We start from the raw sequence: 18,815 nt of genomic DNA, 5'->3' as shown, positions 1-18,815 counted from the left end.
ATAAATGCACTTTCCAAAATAGAAAGATGTTTATAAACTTAGAGCAGAAAAAAGTCCTATGTAGCTCTCTTGCCTCAGGAAATGGAACAGGATAACCACAGGACTGGTTGGGCCTACCCAGATAACCCACATTCAGCTTGGATATCTGTAAACTGATGCCTATATTTGAATAGCTTAATGTGAAAGGTGCCACACACAGCAGGCTTCCTTTTCAAGCATATTCATTCATGTCAATCATCAAGGGATAAATAGGCATATCTGAAATAGAAGATCCACAGTGGATCTATTTTCCAACTCCATTTCTATGGAGAAAATACTTTCCATAGTCCCAGCTTCCATGCAAGCATGCATACACACAAACACACGCACACACACACACTTTCCGATTGGCAAACTGTTCTCACAGCTTCATATGTTATTTGTAAAACAAAAGTATTCATCATTTTTATTACATTCTTCTAGACAGTAATGAAATGGACAATTAAAAATCTGTCCATTTAAACAGATTTGTTATTCAAGCAGTACTTTATCTGAAATATACGTGCGCATGTATGCACACACACACACACAGAGAAATACATAAATCAACACTGTACATAGATAAAAGCTGCTGGTGGACTCATTCAAAGCCTTTGTTGATTATACATTGTAATAAGCCCAATTACACAATTAAACAAGGTTTCTCCTCATTGCATTTTATGCTAATGAACATATTGAACAGTCTGCAAGAGATGTTTTGGGCTCCAAAGAGGAGCTGTAATTATGCATCTTTCTTCTTGAAGCTGTTTATCCATTATTAATTAATATTAAATATGTTGATTAAAAGCCGGTTTGTAAGCTTTCCCACCATATTTCTTACAGAATGATTTTCCCTATTTATTCCCAGCCCAACCCCTTTCAAAATCTTAAGTGATGAAATTAAAGGCCATGTTTGGAAATGACTGACTCTTAAATAGTTGGGAATTGTTTTTTAAGAAAATGGCAGATGTCGTTCCAGAAATTCCAGTTGTTAACATTTTAATTAAGGTGGATCTGTCTCAGAAGCTCCAGCAAGCCGAAGCAGGTATTAACAAATCTTTTAGAGCTTGTTCTCTCTCTTTTTTATATATTACTTAAAACAACAGATGAAATTAACTCATTCATCTCAATACAGGAAGTCCAGATCAGACTGCAGCTAGCCACAAACATCCCATCTCATGGTCCAAGATAGGCAGCCCAGGCTGGGCTCTTTCTTGCAGTTCGACAATGAAAAATGAGTGAGATAAAGATTAGAAAAATATACATGGAGAGGTGTCTCCTGTTTTAAGCCTGTCCTCCTGTTTCAGAAATACTTCAGTTCACAGTAAAAACAAAATACATGTTTGGAAAGACATACTGTATGCTTCGTGGTTGGTATCTTATTTCATACCTTACTGTTTCAGATCATTATCAATAAAGATAATTTCTTATAACATCGGTTATCTAATTTTCTTCTTTACCTATGCAAAGGCATTCTGCATCTAAACCTGGAAATTCCAAAAGGACAGTAAGGCCCATAGTCAATGATAGGTAGCTTCATCAGCCTACCCACTGTTAATTTGTCTTTTTTGCTATCTAAACTAATGGCCATTACTGTATTTTGTAGAAGGGAATTCCATCTGTTTCTTCGGTAGCTAGAGGTGGGCAGTGATTGCTTTTTTTTTCCTGCTTATTTCCAAGATTTTGAGGTTGCTAGCAGTGAGGATGACCAAGCAGCTGTTTATCAGGGAATGAAAACAATACCATCTGTATCTTTCAATAAATTTCTCCCTGAAAGTACAAAACACTAACACAGCAGAGAGGAAAATGCTAATCTCACCTATTTCCTCTTTTGCTCGTTTCCTATATGCGTCCTCTTCTTGATATAGTCAGAGAGCATAGATGGGGTGATGTAGGACCAGTCATTCTTTCTTTCAGCCCAGGGTTGTTGTCGTGGGGAAAAATTGGAGGAGAGAGTTCTGTGTTCTCCACCTTTCCTCTGTGTACTTCTGGAAGAAAAGAAATCATAAATAATGTCATTATAAATATTCCCAATTGTATGGACCTGTCAGTGGCAGCCTGATATGGCTGATGTTTGAACAACACAACTGGCCCTGATTTTCCTCTCCCTTGGTTATATCAAACCTCTGCTTTATTGCCTCTCTGTTGTGTCTGCCGGTGTGAATCTGAGGTCAGACTGCTGCTTCAATGCACCGTGAAGGATGTTTCAATATAACCTTCCCTGGGGATATGAAACAACCATCCCTCCTGATGTCTTGCCAACAGGCCCAGCCTGCACACAACAAAGTGACTTTATTCCCAGTTTAACCAGGCAATAATTTTATCCAGTGGCGAGCAGAGTGCCCCTTACTGGTCCTTTAATGTTTACAGTAGGAATGTTTTCACTGCTCTCTTGGCTCCTGTATCATTACATGGCATTTATTTGCCTTTCTGAGATCCAGGGAGATGACAAGGGGTCTTTCTGGAGAGACTGTGGCTGTGCTCACATAACACATCTAACCAGGGCAGGTAAGGATCTACCAGATGCATTCACACCACATACTTGTGTGTTAGTATCAGCTTTGGTTACTTCGGATATGGGAGGTGGGAAGTGTCTAAGGAGGATTTACAAACTCAGTATATTTGATTAGTTTATGATTCAATAAATGGAGTGACCCAGCAGTTGAGTTAATCCAGAAACCAGGCTAAACATGTGTGCAAGAAACCACCATGTATGTTTATGCATTTGGAGGAGACTAAAGCCAAAGACCTGTGTCCTTGGAAAGGTGCTGACTGGAGCTGTACAGATGTTGAGGCAGCTTTCACTCAAGAACTGGAGCAGGAGCATGGAGTGAAGGAGAGGAGTTTTAGAAGAAAATGAAGAGAGGCACAGATAGGATGATCTGTCGATACATCAAGGAGTAATGAAGACAGAATCATCAGGTGGAGAAATGCCTGCAGTGTTGGGAATTCAGTACTGGAAATTCTGCTTTAAATAAAGGCTGGAGCTGAAAGGAGCTCTTACATCATGTGTGGAGAGCTGATGACAGCCATAATCTATTTTCACAGTGGAAGATCTAAGATATTCATAAAGGCAAAGCAGACACACACCAACTGTTCCCATAGCAACATTAAATACAAAGGGGAAAAGGCCAAGCACTGTGTCCTCCACATTGGAGCAGCCAAGGGCTCAACTGCTCATCCCCCACAACTGCCAACTGGAAGTGCTCACTCAACTAGGAAAGGAAGCACCCCCAAAAGCTGCTCCCTACTCCCAACCCTTACAGGGGATCCAGATCATGGTTAATGGTATTGAATGCTGCCAAGAGGGCCATTAGGACAGGAGAGGCATACTCCCACATCCAGGTCTCAATGAAGGTTGTCCTCTAGACCAGTGTTTCTCAACCTTGGCAACTTTAAGCTGTGTGGACTTCAACTCCCAGAATTCCTCAGCCAGTATTGCTGGCTGGGGAATTCTGGGAGTTGAAGTCCACACAGTTTAAAGTTGCTAAGTTTAAGAAACACTGCTCTAAACCAATGTTTCTCAAAGTGGGCAATACCTGAATTATTCAGAGGGGCACTAGACATTAAGGGGGCAGCACAGGGGCATTAGACATCAAGGGGTTGACAGGAGGGGCGATTAGGATTATAATAATAGAATTTTACACATCACTTATCCAACAAATTCTATTAAGTGTGTAAAACTGTAAATATATACTTCAATCATTATAAATATATCAAACTTTAGAATGCTTGAAATAGTATTGCGCTTCGACCACATGCTAACCGTATGAATCAAATGATTGTGCTCAGTATTAGCACAACTGTATGATTCACGAAAACACGAGCTGCACAGTAATTTTTTTAAAAAAATTATAATTCACCCACATACAGGACAGAGGGCTTTACGAAAAACTTGGTACAACTAAGGTGGCAGTGACCCAAAAAAGTTGAGAAACGCTTCTGTACATGAAACAATAGTGCTTCTATGCCAGGAGTCCATAATCCCCAGTTTCTGAGAATCCATTTACCAGTAAGTTCATAAGTGGCTTCTAGATAATCACACACACACACACACACACAGACTGGCAAACTTCAGATTTGTACTATCTTATGATAATGTTTCCCCTGCAAAGGAACATTTTCTCTTGCTTCATCTGGATTCTTCTACATGTGCTTCCTCCCTTCTATGTTCCATAATCCTAGCTTCATATCCTTCTTGGCTAAACAGTTGGGATCAAATATCTGATATAGACATTACTTACTGTGCCTTTAGCCCTCTGTCTATAACTTTAGAGTGAATGCCTGGCTTGCAATACTCAGTCCTTAGCTGCCCCCAAACCCTTTAGAGGTTGGGATGGAGGATTCTTCTTATTGCTCTCTGTTGCCCCTCTGCTTCTTCTTCTGAATGGACTGTCCATTCTAGTTCTATTCCAGCCTCCACACTTCCAAAATCCCATATGTACAAAACCCAGTATGCGTATATTCACTTTTTGGCAGGCGTGTAGCTATGTAGGGAGACTTATGCCTATTTATCTGGACAAACACAGGTCACTGCGCAAATATGAAGACATCAGGTGGAAAAGGAGAAGATGTGATCTGTATTCATCCAATAATCTGCAGAAGATAACAGCCTATAGCATCCTCAATCCAAATAATTGTAACAAAACTTCTGTGTGCTCTGCTCATTGATTGATTGATTGATTGATTGACTAATTTACTTATTTTGTGATATTTGCAAGACACCCAAATCAGCTCAGGCTCTGGACAATGAATAACAAAGCAAAATAAGAAAATCATCCACAAAACAAAGAGAATCATACAATATATCCCCAAGATGAGTGCCCACAGTTCAGTTCAGGCTGAACATATATTGAAATAGTATGGTTTTAACTGCCTTGAGAAATACCAGGAAAATGTGTTTCAAAATATAGGGGGCAAAACAAAGAAGACCTACCTAGCCCACTCACAGGGTGTTTCTTATGAGGGAGGAATTCTCTGCTGGCTCTTTCTAGATCTGCAGATCAAGTGGGCTGGTTCAGTTCTGACCAGGCAGTGACTGGTATAACCAGTGTTGGGCTGTAAAGGTAATAACCAGCCCTTTGACTTAATTAATCAGGGCATTATTAAAACATTAACTTCCTCCTGAGCTGTTGTTTTTCTCTGCACAGTCTTTGAATGGAACACCTAAAGGCCAAGATGCCACCGCTCTGGGCTCTGCTTCCCAGCTGCAGCCAAAAAATGGTTCAATTCCACAACAGTTTTACTACTTGATTCTGCTAATAGTACTGTATACATTACTTCAGAGCATACTTCAATCTAACTGATTTTGGAAGATAAATTTATAAAAATAAATGTGTTAAGTCCATTTCTCCTCATAATTAAATGGAAATTATGTGAAGAAAAGCCAACACAAAAATTACAATTAGTAACTGACAAATATTATAGGAGAAAGGAAAAAAATGGCTTAAACCAAAGATTCCTCACTATGTAATGATGAGTAGAAATTATATAAGTATAATCCAACCCAATCAATTGAAAGGTAGTACCATAGCTTCTGCTGTTGAAGAATAAAATTAAAATGAAAGGCTAAGAGCTGCTACTATCCTTCCTCTGCATTGTGATTCAAGGTGTGCTGTGGCATCATGAAAAGGAACAATACTGGACTGGGTATAATTCCTCAACAGCCTCATATTTTTTGTATTTCAGGAACTGGGAAAATCCAACAGTTGATAATTTGGGCTGAATTTTTCTGTAATGTTTTGAGCTCCACAATTCTTTTCTGAGCTGTGGTGAGCAGAAATGGACATGTAATTGTAATGTAATTGCTCATGGATTTGGTAGTGCCCCTCCATTCTGGACAATTATCATCCAGTTTCCAATCTTCTCTTTATGGGGAAGGTTGTGGAGAATGTGGCCGCACAGCAGCTACAGAGGACCTTGGAGGAAACAGGTTATCTGGACCTGTTTTGGTTGGGTTTGGACCAGGGTATAGTAACATTGGTAGTGCATATTGATTGCATTTGGCAGAGCCAGGATGGGGATGGTGCACCCATCCTTGTACTCCTTGATCTCTCAGCAACTTTCAAGGATACTATGGTGTCCTTCTGGACTAATTGCAGGGGTCGGGTGTGGAAGGCATTGTGTTCCATTGGTTTGCCTCCTTCCTCAGTGGTCGGTTTCAGTCAGTGTTGACAGGATGGGAGAGATTGTGCCTGCAGCCCCTCTTTTGTAAGGCACCCTAGGGTTCAACACTTTCCCCTCTCCTGTTTAACATCTACATGAAACTGCTGAGGTCATCTGTTGGTTGGGGCCTGGTATCATCAGCATGATACCCAGCTTTATATCTCAGCCCCGAGATGTACAGGTTGATGTACAGGTTGATGTACTGACCCAGTGTCTGAAGGCTGTCTGGGTCTGGATAGGGAGGAATAGACTTTGGCTCAATCCTGACAAGACTGGATGGCTGAGGCTGTTCGGCACCCCAGGGTTGGGCATGTTATCATCATCCATTCTGGTGCACAACTTGGGAGTCCTCCTGGACTTGCAGCTACTGCTCAAAGAGCAGGTGACAGCTGTGGCCAGGAGGGCATTTGCACAGGTTCACCTTGTGCACCAGTTGCAACTGGGGGGGGGGGGGGCAAGCAGGGCATGTGCCCCAGGTGCTGTGCTGGGGGGGCGCCAAAATGGGTGCGGGATCCATCTTTGCCCCGGGTGACACAGACCCTAGTTGTGGGCCTGACCAGGAGGCCCTTCAGACAGTCACTGACATCCTTCCTGGTCACCTCACGATAGGACTATTGCAATGTACTCTTCATGGGGCTGCCCTTGAAGACCATCCAGAAGTTACAGCTGGTTTAAAATGCAGTGGTATGAGCAGTAACAGGTGCTTTTTGGTACGCCCATGCGTCACCACTGCTACACGAACTGCATCAGTCAGCTTCCAAGTGCAATTCAAGATGCTGGTTATTACCTATAAAGCCCTGCATGGCGTAAGGCCTAGTTATCTGAGGAATCACCTCCTTCCCATTGTTTCTGCCTGCCTGGTTCATTCCAGCAGAGTGGGTGCACTCCAGGTCCTCCTATTAAACATTGTCATCTTGTGGGACCAAGGAAGCTTGCCTCTCTGGAACAGCATCTCCCTAGAAATATGGATGGTCCCCATTTTCCCGGGGTCCCAGAAAGCTTCTAAAACCTGGACCTGCTTTCAGGCCTGGGATTAATGTGTATTTGGGGCTCCTGTTGTGTTTCATTGTTGTGATTGTTTTCAGTCTGGGCTGTCTTGTTTTTCACAATAAGCCACCCAGAGTCTACTGGAGTGGGCGGCCTTAACACATTTAATAGAATAATAATAAAATAAATGCCCAATTTTTGTGAGGTTGAAGGCTATTTTACAACTAGGCCACCTATTTCTTGGAACAGCCTCCTCCTACTGAGCTTCCTGCTCATAATGTCCTTCCAGAAGCTAGTGGAGGCTGAACTCTTCCAGGTGGCATTTGGGATGTGATCCTTCACCATCACCATAATCAGTTGTTTTTCATTATTTTTCATTGCTATTATTATACTCAATTTGGGGGTTTTCAGTTGTTTGGGATTATGGGGTTATGAAGTCTGCAGAGTACAATTCAAATTGTTTGTTTGTTTTCCTTAGAGTGGATGTTTTTATTGATTTTCACTTGGTTGTAACCTCAGGAGCTGGAATTATTAGTCAGCCGGGGAGGAGGGGGAGGAGGAGGAGATTAGCATTTCTAACTTATTTATTTTTCTTAATGGTTCCCAACATAGAGCAGCCTTTTCACAGCCATACTAGCCTCAACATGTTCATCGATGTATCCACAAAAGTGCTGAGCTCCCTTTCTGGAAAATGATTGAAAATACAACTCTCACCAGTGCATATGAAAAAGTTCAAAATGTTTATTTATCCAAATGCATTACAGTACAGCAAACATAATTTGCCACTTTGATATCTATTCCCCCAATAGATATTTGGATGCATCCTACTATAAATAATCACTGGTCACAATCTAGATCCTTTGGGCACACAGCGATTTACATCCCACCATTGGGCCATAGGAGATACTTGAGTTTTCTGGCAAATATTACCTGGAACATTGGGGGGTGTCAGAAAAATGGCAAGAGGGCAGCCACAACAGTATAACTGAAGGCCTGCCCCTTTTTTTATATGTGTTGCATGTACCAAGGACATGGGGATTTTCTGACCCCCCTCCAGACACACCTGTGTCTGCCATTGTCATTTACCAATGGACTTTGATGTCAACATTAAAGAGTCATTGATGGAAATGAGTATGACATTTTAATTTTTATTATTATTATAGCCAGTATACCTGGTCTTTCTTCAGCAAAGGATCGTTACCTTGTCGTGGTGCTGGAGTTTGAGCACCTCAATGATGCCATGAGCTAAACTGTGAAGGGCCACCCAAGACGGGAACGTCATGACAGAGAGGTCAGACTAAATGCGATCCCTGGGGAAGGTAATGGCAACCCACCCCAGTATTCTTGCCATGAAAACTAAATGGATCAGTACAACCAGAGATATGTCGGTATACCATCGGAAGATGAGACCCCCAGGTCGGAAGATGGTCAAAATGCTACTGGGGAGGAACAGAGGATGAGTTCAAGTAGCCCCAGACGTGATGACGCAGCTAGCTCAAAGCCGAAAGGACGGCTAGCGGCCGATGGTGCTGGTGGTGAACGGCGAATCCGATGTTCTAAGGATCAACACACCATTGGAACCTGGAATGTAAGATCTATGAGCCAGGGCAAATTCGATGTGGTTATTGGTGGGATGTCAAGATTAAAGATAGACATTTTGGGTTTCAGTGAACTGAAATGGACTGGAATGGGCCACTTCACATCAAATGACCACCAGATCTACTACTGTGGACAAGACGACCACAGAAGAAATGGAGTAGCCTTCATAATTAATAGTAAAATGGCTAAAGCAGTGCTTGGATACCATCCAAAAAATGATAGAATGATCTCAATTCGAATTCAGGGCAAGCCATCTAACATCACAGTGATCCAAATGTACACCCCAACCACAGATGCTGAAGAAGCTGAAGTAGAGCAGTTCTATGAGGATCTGCAGCACCTACTGGACAACACGCCTAAAAGAGATCTTATTTTCATCACAGGAGACTGAAATGCCAAGGTGGGCAGTCAAATGACACCTGGAATTACAGGTAAGCATGGCCTAGGAGAACAAAATGAAGCAGGACATAGGCTGATAGAATTTTGCCAAGACAACTCACTCTGCATAACAAACAGGGACTGGACTTTAAGGGACTGGACTTAGTAGATAGGGTCCCGGAAGAACTCTGGACAGAAGTTCGCAACATTGTTCAGGAGGCAGCAGCAAAATACATCCCAAAGAAAGAGAAAACCAAGAAGGCAAAATGGCTGCCTGCTGAGACACTAGAACTAGCCCAAGAAAGAAGGAAAGCAAAAGGCAACAGTGATAGGGGGAGATATGCCCAATTAAATGCAAAATTCCAGAGGTTAGCAAGAAGAGATAAGGAATTATTTTTAAACAAGCAATGCACGGAAGTGGAAGAAGACAATAGAATAGGAAGGACAAGAGACCTCTTCCAGAAAATTAGAAACATCAGAGGTAAATTCCAGGCTAAAATGGGTATGATCAAAAACAAAGATGGCAAGGACCTAACAGAAGAAGAGATCAAGAAAAGGTGGCAAGAATATACAGAAAACCTGTATAGGAAGGATAACAATATCGGGGATAGCTTTGACGGTGTGGTCAGTGAGCTAGAGCCAGACATCCTGAAGAGTGAGGTTGAATGGGCCTTAAGAAGCATTGCTAATAACAAGGCAGCAGGAGACAACAGCATCCCAGCTGAACTGTTCAAAATCTTGCAAGATGATGCTGTCAAGGTAATGCATGCTATATGCCAGCAAATTTGGAAAACACAAGAATGGCCATCAGATTGGAAAAAATCAACTTATATCCCCATTCCAAAAAAGGGAAACACTAAAGAATGTTCAAACTATCGAACAGTGGCACACATTTCACATGCCAGTAAGGCAATGCTCAAGATCCTGCAAGGTAGACTTCAGCAATTCATGGAGCGAGAATTGCCAGATGTACAAGCTGGGTTTAGAAAAGGCAGAGGAACTAGGGACCAAATTGCCAATATCCGATGGATAATGGAATAAGCCAGGGAGTTTCAGAAAAACATCTATTTCTGCTTTATTGACTATTCTAAAGCCTTTGACTGTGTGGACCATAACAAATTGTGGCAAGTTCTTAGTGGTATGGGGATACCAAGTCATCTTGTCTGCCTCCTGTAGAATCTCTATAATGACCAAGTAGCATCAGTAAGAACAGACCTCGGAACAACGGACTGCTTTAAGATTGGGAAAGGAGTACGGCAGGGCTGTATACTCTCACCCTACCTATTCAACTTGTACGCAAAACACATCATGCGACATGCTGGGCTTGAGGAATCCAAGGCTGGAGTTCAAATCTCTGGAAGAAACATTAACAATCTCAGATATGCAGATGATACCACTTTGATGGCTGAAAGCGAAGACAAACTGAGGAGCCTTATGATGAAGGTGAAAGGAGAAAGTGCAAAAGCTGGTTTGCAGCTAAACCTCAAAAAAACCAAGATTATGGCAACCAGCTTGATTGATAACTGGCAAATAGAGGGAGAAAATGTAGAAGCAGTGAAAGACTTTGTATTTCTAGGTGCGAAGATTACTGCAGATGCTGACTGCAGCCAGGAAATCAGAAGACGCTTAATCCTTGGGAGAAGAGCAATGACCAATCTCGATAAAATAGTTAAGAGCAGAGACATCGCACTGACAACAGAGGTCCGCAGAGTTGAAGCAATGGTGTTCCCCGTAGTAACATATGGCTGCGAGAGCTGGACCATAAGGAAGGCTGAGTGAAGGAAGATCGATGCTTTTGAACTGTGGTGTTGGAGGAAAATTCTGAGAGTGCGTTGGACTGCAAGAAGGTCAAACCAGTCCATCCTCCAGGAAATAAAGCCAGACTGCTCACTTGAGGCAATGATATTAAAGGCAAAACTGAAATACTTTGGCCACATAATGAGAAGACAGGACACCCTGGAGAAGATGCTGATGCTAGGGAGAGTGGAAGGCAAAAGGAAGAGGGGCCGACCAAGGGCAAGATGGATGGATGATATTGTAGAGGTGACGGACTCGTCCCTGGGGGAGCTGGGGGTGTTGACGACCTACAGGAAGCTCTGGCGTGGGCTGGTCCATGAAGTCATGAAGAGTTGGAAGCTACTAAACCAATAAACAACAACAATACCTGGTCTTTATTAAAATTTACTGTAGCCTTTAATCAAAAGCATTTGGTGCAATTCCTTTTTTAAAAAATAAGCCTTGAAACCCCATCTTAGAGCTATTGGGATATGCCTCAGTGAAGCAAACTGTCTATTTAGTAGACTCTCCAATCTCAAATACAACAAATGATGAAATTATTCATTCTTGTTTTTTAATATTAGATTAATGCATGATTGTCAAAAAGGCAAATCTCCTGAGATGAAGTGTTTATCTTGAGATCTAATCTGCATCTTGCATCTCTGCAGGTTTCCAAGGAACATCCAGCACCTGCTGAACTTCTTGAGGTGTGATTAGTTGCTAATCAGCACATTCTTCCTAATTGTCTCCTTTAAGCTTAATTACATTAGTCCTGAGAAAGCCCATTTGCTGCCTATTTGGTTACAGTTAAGCTGAAGACACCCCTCTTGGGGAAGTAGGTAGAGCAGTCTGCCCCAATGGGAGCTCTTGAGCCCACTCATCTCCTTGGTCGGCAAACATTTGGTCGTAAAACATGCCAGATGATAATTGACAGCCCAGTGCTAATAATTACAGTGGAGACTGCACATACAAACATTCCCAGCAGGGCTGTTAAATCAGTGGTTGAGCACTGAAAATCCCATATCTGAACATAGTACCCTTATTTCTGGCCTATGGGATGAGGGATCATTACAATTAGATGTATTTTTCCCCCTTTGATTCAAGTTAGGAAGTGAAAACAACCATAATTTATATAGGCCCTAAGCCCGCTGCTATCACTTCTCCAAACTGGAATTATTTAAGACATGGGCCAAATCCATACCCAGAGGTTGTGTCCACAAGAGAGAGAAGAGAGGAGCAAATAATAACACATTTGTCATAACATCATCATGCAAATGACACAACATAGTTACATCAGATGACATGAAGCATAATTAAATTATTTATGTGATGATGTTGATAAATACCATGAAGTCATATCAGAAGCAATTATTCTTGCTTTGCTTTGACATAATTTTGCTGAAGTACATAGGGCCCCAGCCTATCTTGCCCATTCCACTATGCCTTCTTTAGATTTTACAGTTATATTTATTTATGTATTCATTCATTCATTCATCACATTCGTCACTGCCCATCTCCTCCCACCAGAGGGACTCTGGGAGGTTTACAACAAAATAATCAGTAAAACAATAGATATACAATATAACTACAACATATAAAAATACACTATATAAAATGCAATTACAAATAACCAATAAATATAGATAAAAATAAAGTCCAGATGGCAATGATGCAATTCAGTCTTTGTGTGGGATGAGCGACTTAGGGCACTCGCCATCCCCAAGCATGACTATTCTCCTCCCTGCCCCAGGCCAAGTGGCAGAGCCAGGTCTTCAGATTTCTCCAGAAGGCCAGGAGCGATGGGGCTAACCTCACCTCCAGGGGTAGGATATTCCAGAGGGTGGGAGCTGCTGCAGAGAAGGCCCACTTCCTGGACTCCACCAAAGAAAATTCTCTTGTAGACGGGGTCCGCAATATGCCCTCTCTGCATGATCTGGTGGGACGGGTTGATGTAACAGGGAAGAGGTGGTCCCTCAGGTAGCCTGGTCCCATGCCATGTAGGGCTTTAAAGGTGATAACCAACACCTTGAATTGGACCTGGAAGCAAACTGGTACTCAGTGGAGCTCACGGAGCAAAGGTGTTATATGCACCTTTCTAGGGCCACCAAAAATAGCCTGCGCAGCTGCATTCTGGACGAGCTGTAGCTTCCAGATACTCTTCAAGGGAAGCCCCATGTAGAGAGCATTGCAGTAGTCAATATGGGAGATAACAAGGGCATGAGCGACCGTTCGAAGGGCCTCCCAATCCAGGAAAAGGCGTAGCTGGTGCACAACATGAAGCTGCACAAAGCTTCCTGGCCACGACTGCCACCTGGTCTTCAAGCAGGAGCCGTGAGTCCAGGAGGACCCCCAAGTTATGCACCAGGTCTGTCTGGGGCAGTACTACCCCATCCAGAACCAAAAATGGCAAGTTCCCGGATATGGAAGAGCCATTAATCCACAGCTACTCAGTCTTACCAGGGTTCAGCTGAAGCCTGTTGTTCCCCTCCAGACAAGATATAACAAGAATCTAGGTAACTGTAAAAAGCTAAAAATGGCAAAGACAGGAAACAAGTAGCTGACCACATATGGTCACATCCTAAATTTTAAAATGTAGAGACTCACACAAAACAAGAAGGAAAATGAGTCTGCGCTGCCTCCCAGGACAAAGTAGTCCTATTTTCCCCAACACCCTTCCTTCACCTGACCCTGCCTGGGAGAGACTGAAGTGACTTAACAACAGATGGTGAGAACTTAATAGCAGCATGCAGAAAGAAAGCCTCTCCATCTTAAAAATATCTTCAGAGATTTTTCCCCGTTTTCTATCCTTCCCTTCTGCTCCTAACCCTTTCCTTAGATTAAGACATTGAGCTTTGCCATCACTCATCAAACTTCAAATGAAGTTATTCAGCTAACTACAGAGACAACAAAGAGGTAAACCTGGTCTGATTCTTAAGCCTAATGCATAGAACTTACTTTAAGAGCCTACAAGTGGTGTGGTTTCAATGTTTGTGGCATAGCCGTGCCTGAGAGTCACGCTTTCCATGCTCTCTCAGGGTCAGTCCACCTGCAGGAATTCCTGTGATGTTTGCTGGCCAAAATCACTAGAGACCTCTTTAGGACCTCTTGAGTTATTTCAACAGAGACGTCTCTGGAGGGTGGAGCTGGGTTAGGCTGCAAAATGTGGGACACCTAAAGGGTACTGGAAACTGGTTTGACAGACCCCAATATGGGACTTAGAAAGAGTTGTGTGAATGGAAAGAAAGCATATGTACAATCTGAGGCCCAAGTTGGACATAATATGTGCATGTTGTCATTTGGATGGCTTTCTACAGACACCTATGTTTATATCACTTTCAGTTGTCCAGGAACATTTGGTTACAATGTTTCTAGTCTCACTGCTTCCTTCTGACCACTCTTTCTGCCATGCGGACATGGCACATTGGCTGCATGGTTTGTTTAAGCATGGCTGATTAAATACTGAACAAATCACAATGGATAAGACCACATAACACACTAAACCAAAACCAAACAAACCACATTATGGTTTTATGCATGTATGAAATTAACCAATGTGTAATAATCATGTTTTTTTCAAAAACTGGACTACACCAAGCAAGAAGAATGCACCAAAGAGGGGAGCTGTCCAGCAATGATCTGCTCTGGTATTTGAGTGAGAGAGGAACCTCTGGAAGCTAGGTTATTGCCATGATTTATTTTCACCACTTGCTCTTCAGAGGCATACAGTCTCTGAGTATGTTCTGTATAGCTGCTTATAGCTTATATTAGCTATAATATAATGTAATATTAGCTATAATATATAATAGCTGCTTCTAATCAGTTCTATCAGACTTTCCTAAGTCTTTTAGAAGCCATTTTGCAAGTTGCTATTTGCACCTCTTGGAGACATTTATTGGGCTCATACATTGAGCTGAGCAATAATTTGATTTGTTTAGTTTTAGTTTAACATGTGAAATCCCAGTTATTATATCTTGTACCCATGGCTTAATGCAGTATATTGTAACCAACTGTAGCATATTCAATGCACAATGATTAAGCAGAACACGGGTTAGCAGAATGTGCAAACCCAACTGTGTCTACATCATCTCAGTTGAGTTCAGGAAGAAATTGCTTGTCTTGTGGGCAACATGCATGTTTCCCAAGCTCAGACAGTCTCTATCTGAAGAACAAATGACCTAAAGAATAATTATGGGGCATTTCTGAACTAATGCATCATTTCACTGAAAATAATTTTGCAACAAATCTCAAGAGCTTTTACAGGCAAGAAGATTAATTCTTACCTCCAGAATGATACCATCCTGCCATATCAGAAATTTTTCTTAGGTTTTATGGAAGTCCTTAGCTCACTCAGGAGGGCTGCCATCTCTTTTACCAACTCCTGCTGTAGACTTTAGCAAGTAATTATAGTAAAATAATAATAATAATAATAATAATAATAATAATAATAATAATAATAATTTAAAAAATGAAATTTATATGCTGCCCAACTCCAAGTGACTTTGGGCAGTTTACACATTGTTAAAAACATTAAAAACAAGAAAACAACACAAAACAAAAAAGAATAAAAATGGCAGAGGTAACAAATCCAGATGGGAACAAGGAAAAAGAAGAAAAGGGGGCTTCAATCACACTCACCAAAGGCCTGGATGAAGAGCCACATCTTCAGGGCCCTTTGAAACACCAGTAAGATGCAGGCCATTCAGATCTCTAGGGAGCCTCATTCCAGAGGGCAGGGACTGCAACAGAGAAGGCGGCTTCTGGGGTCCTGACAGATGGCATCGTTTAATTGAAGGAACCCAGATGGCACCAACCCTGCCAGATCAGATTGGCCGGGCAGATACAATGTTGCTGTGTATGTTGCTCCTGTTCAGGATTCTAGGTATGATTTTTCCAGGATATTCTACTCCATTTCCTCTTACTGGTTTTCAGTTGGGCCTCAGTGAATTACTTTGGAGTGATCCTGTGCTTTGTTTGTTTTTTTCCTTTAACAATTTTTCCCTTGGGGTTTTCCTTAAACCTGACTGATCCCTTCCCTTCTCCTTTGCGTGGGTAATTGTGCTTTGGCAGCATAAAGTCTCATGCTTTGATTTTTTTTTTCATGCAGCTAAATGGATCATCAGGTTTTTCTCCAATTCAGTGGTAGTTTTATATCTTCGCCCCAAAGATGATTACTTTTTTTTTAATTTTAAAGCCATATTGATAACGAATTGGTTTTTCCCTTATCATCTCTTGCCATTCCCAGCAATACAGCAAATAAAATGGCAAATTAGCTTTAATTAGCCTGAGGCCCCTGCTCTCTGACCAAGGAGCAAACTAAAGACATCCTTACATTGCTTTGACAATCAAAAACTGACAGATTTTATTCTGAATCTATCTGAAAACAAATTGCCCAAAAACGTGCAACTTATATGGCAAAACCATTAATGTTTTAATGTTAATATCAGTCCAGAGTTGGCTATCACTTTTCACTCAGTTGATGGCATTCTTTCAGGCATACTGTGATCAGATTTCTGAGACACTTACTTCTCTCTCTTTTTAAGTGTCTGCTGATAGATAAGAAAAATAACTCCAGATCCAGGAGTGTTGGGGGGTGGGAGGTGGGGATCAAGATGGTTACCACCACCACGCAATTAAAGCACTGCCCCTTTTGATATGCTTTGTGAATTTTTTGTCCCTGCCCCGCAGATACCCCTTTTCAGACCTTTATGAAAATAGGGGAGGAAACTGCTAGTCAGTTATTGTTTTTGTGTGAAGTGTTTCTAAAGCAATGTTTGTTCATTTCTCAGGTGCAGCTTAGAGCCAAATCAGCAGATGGATGCCACTGACTGGTCAGCTTGGAGACTGCAAATTAAGTGTTGATTGATTAGCATCCTAGGCAAGCATCCCAGCATGTCCCTACCATTTGCAAAGAGAGGAAATGTAGTACTCCAGCTATCAGCATAAATGCAAAGAAGTACAGGTATCTCAACAAGATACAAGAGAATTTAAAACTATTTTTGAAGATTTAGGGAACATATGTTGGTTGCCTAGTGACCTTCTAGAGGTTTATTGGAATAGCAAACTGAACTAAATAGACCTTTGATGCAGCACAACACAGCTTTTTTTTTTTTTGCATTTGTCTTAATTTTCCATTTGTAAAATATGCATACAATTAAAGTCATAAAATTATTCAAATTAAAGGCATGGACCTGAGGACTCATTGATTATTAACTGTCATTTCTGTATAGAATTTTTTTTAAGAATTTCCTAATTCCTATCTCATCCTGTCTCTAATAAGCATGTGGCAAAATTAGGTTAATTTGGTCAAGATTGGCATACTTCTAAATTCATTTCAGGATTCAATAAATACAAACTCTGGCTGCCACTATCCCAAAAGGGTAAGAGTTCTTATATTGATGTTGTGCTTTTTCTTATCCCCTTCTTTCCTAGTAGCAAACCATGGGGAGAGAGTGTTATTGTATTCTCTCTCATTTATTCAGAGGATCAGTTGCCTATAATTGTGTAGACCAGTGTTTCTCAACCTTGGCTACTTTAAGATGTGTGGATTTCAATGCCCAGAATTCCCCAGCCAGCCATGGTGGCTGGAGAATTCTGGGAGTTGAAGTCCACACATCTTAAAGTTGCCAGGGTTGAGAAACACTGGCGTAGACAGTTACCATTTTATTTAATAATAATATGATATGAACAGATAACATGGAGCATCAGTTGTTTCTGTTTAGAGATAGGGAATACTGTGCTTACTATATTTACAGAATGATAGTTGAGCTCCTCCCTAGATCCACTAGTATCTCTGTTATTTTCTTTCAGAAATATTTCTCTCCTGCCCCTTTCCCTCTTTTGCTCTGTCAGCTGCTTTTCTCTTCTCTGATTCTCTTCTGACTCTCAGATTTTTGTTCCTTGTAAAAAGCTGTCCAGTTAATCCTTTATTACAGATTGTTTAAATAAATAGGATTTCTTCTACATTCAACAGGATGCATGCATAAAGGAAGGAAGGAAAGAAAGAATTTTATTTGTATTTGCTGTCCTGATAAAGTATCAGTAATCACATTTTTCTTTCCAGGTATCTTTCTATATTCACAGGCACTGCGTTCTGAGGTGTTCTTCCTTGATTTCTGTCAGGTCTTTCCAGTGCTGACGTTTTACCATGTACACTTTTCTGTAAAGATTAAAAAAAGGTCCACCAACCAGAACTGCTTTCAGTGCCAGTTCAGCCACTTTGAACTGTTACTTCTCTAGAGCAGTATTTCTCAACCTTGGCAACTTTAAGATGAGCATTTAATACTGGCTAGGGAATTCTGGGAGTTAAAGTCCACAGATCTTAAAGCTGCCAAGGTTGAGAAACAATGCTGTAGAGTTTCTGTGCTTTTTTAATTTTGGAATTCCTATTTCATTCTGTCCCCAACACATACAAAGGCTTAGAAATTCAACCAGCTTTAAGGGAAGCAGTCTTAACACAATTTTACTTCCAAAATTTCCACATCTTCCATTTCCTTTTTCTCAAATCCAAGTAACTTTCACTACTTACCAGAGAGATGTATATAATGCCCTTTAAGGCCATTTGACCCTCTCAGGCAATTCACGCAATGTAATTATTATAAAGTCATATATAGTATACAACACAAATGTGGTATTAAAATCACAAACATATGTCATCCAAAATAAACAATAAAACAAGAGGCAACCTTTTCAAATCTGTCATTTAAAAACATTGCAAAAGGGCATACCTAGAATTGGGTTGTTCAGTTTAAAACTCTCCCAGCCCCAAATCAGACCTGGGACTGGATGAAATCAATATAAACAAGGCCACCTTGTCATCCTTAGAGCAGGCTGTTTCCAGTTAATTTCCCTTTACCAGCCAATTGTTCTGGCCTGTCGAGAAGGACTGATGTATA

This window comes from Candoia aspera, chromosome 1 (genome assembly GCF_035149785.1).
Source record: "Candoia aspera isolate rCanAsp1 chromosome 1, rCanAsp1.hap2, whole genome shotgun sequence".
In the NCBI taxonomy this organism is placed as follows: domain Eukaryota; kingdom Metazoa; phylum Chordata; class Lepidosauria; order Squamata; family Boidae; genus Candoia; species Candoia aspera.
The sequence above is the reverse complement of the archived record's forward strand: the minus strand, read 5'-3'. Positions refer to the sequence as shown.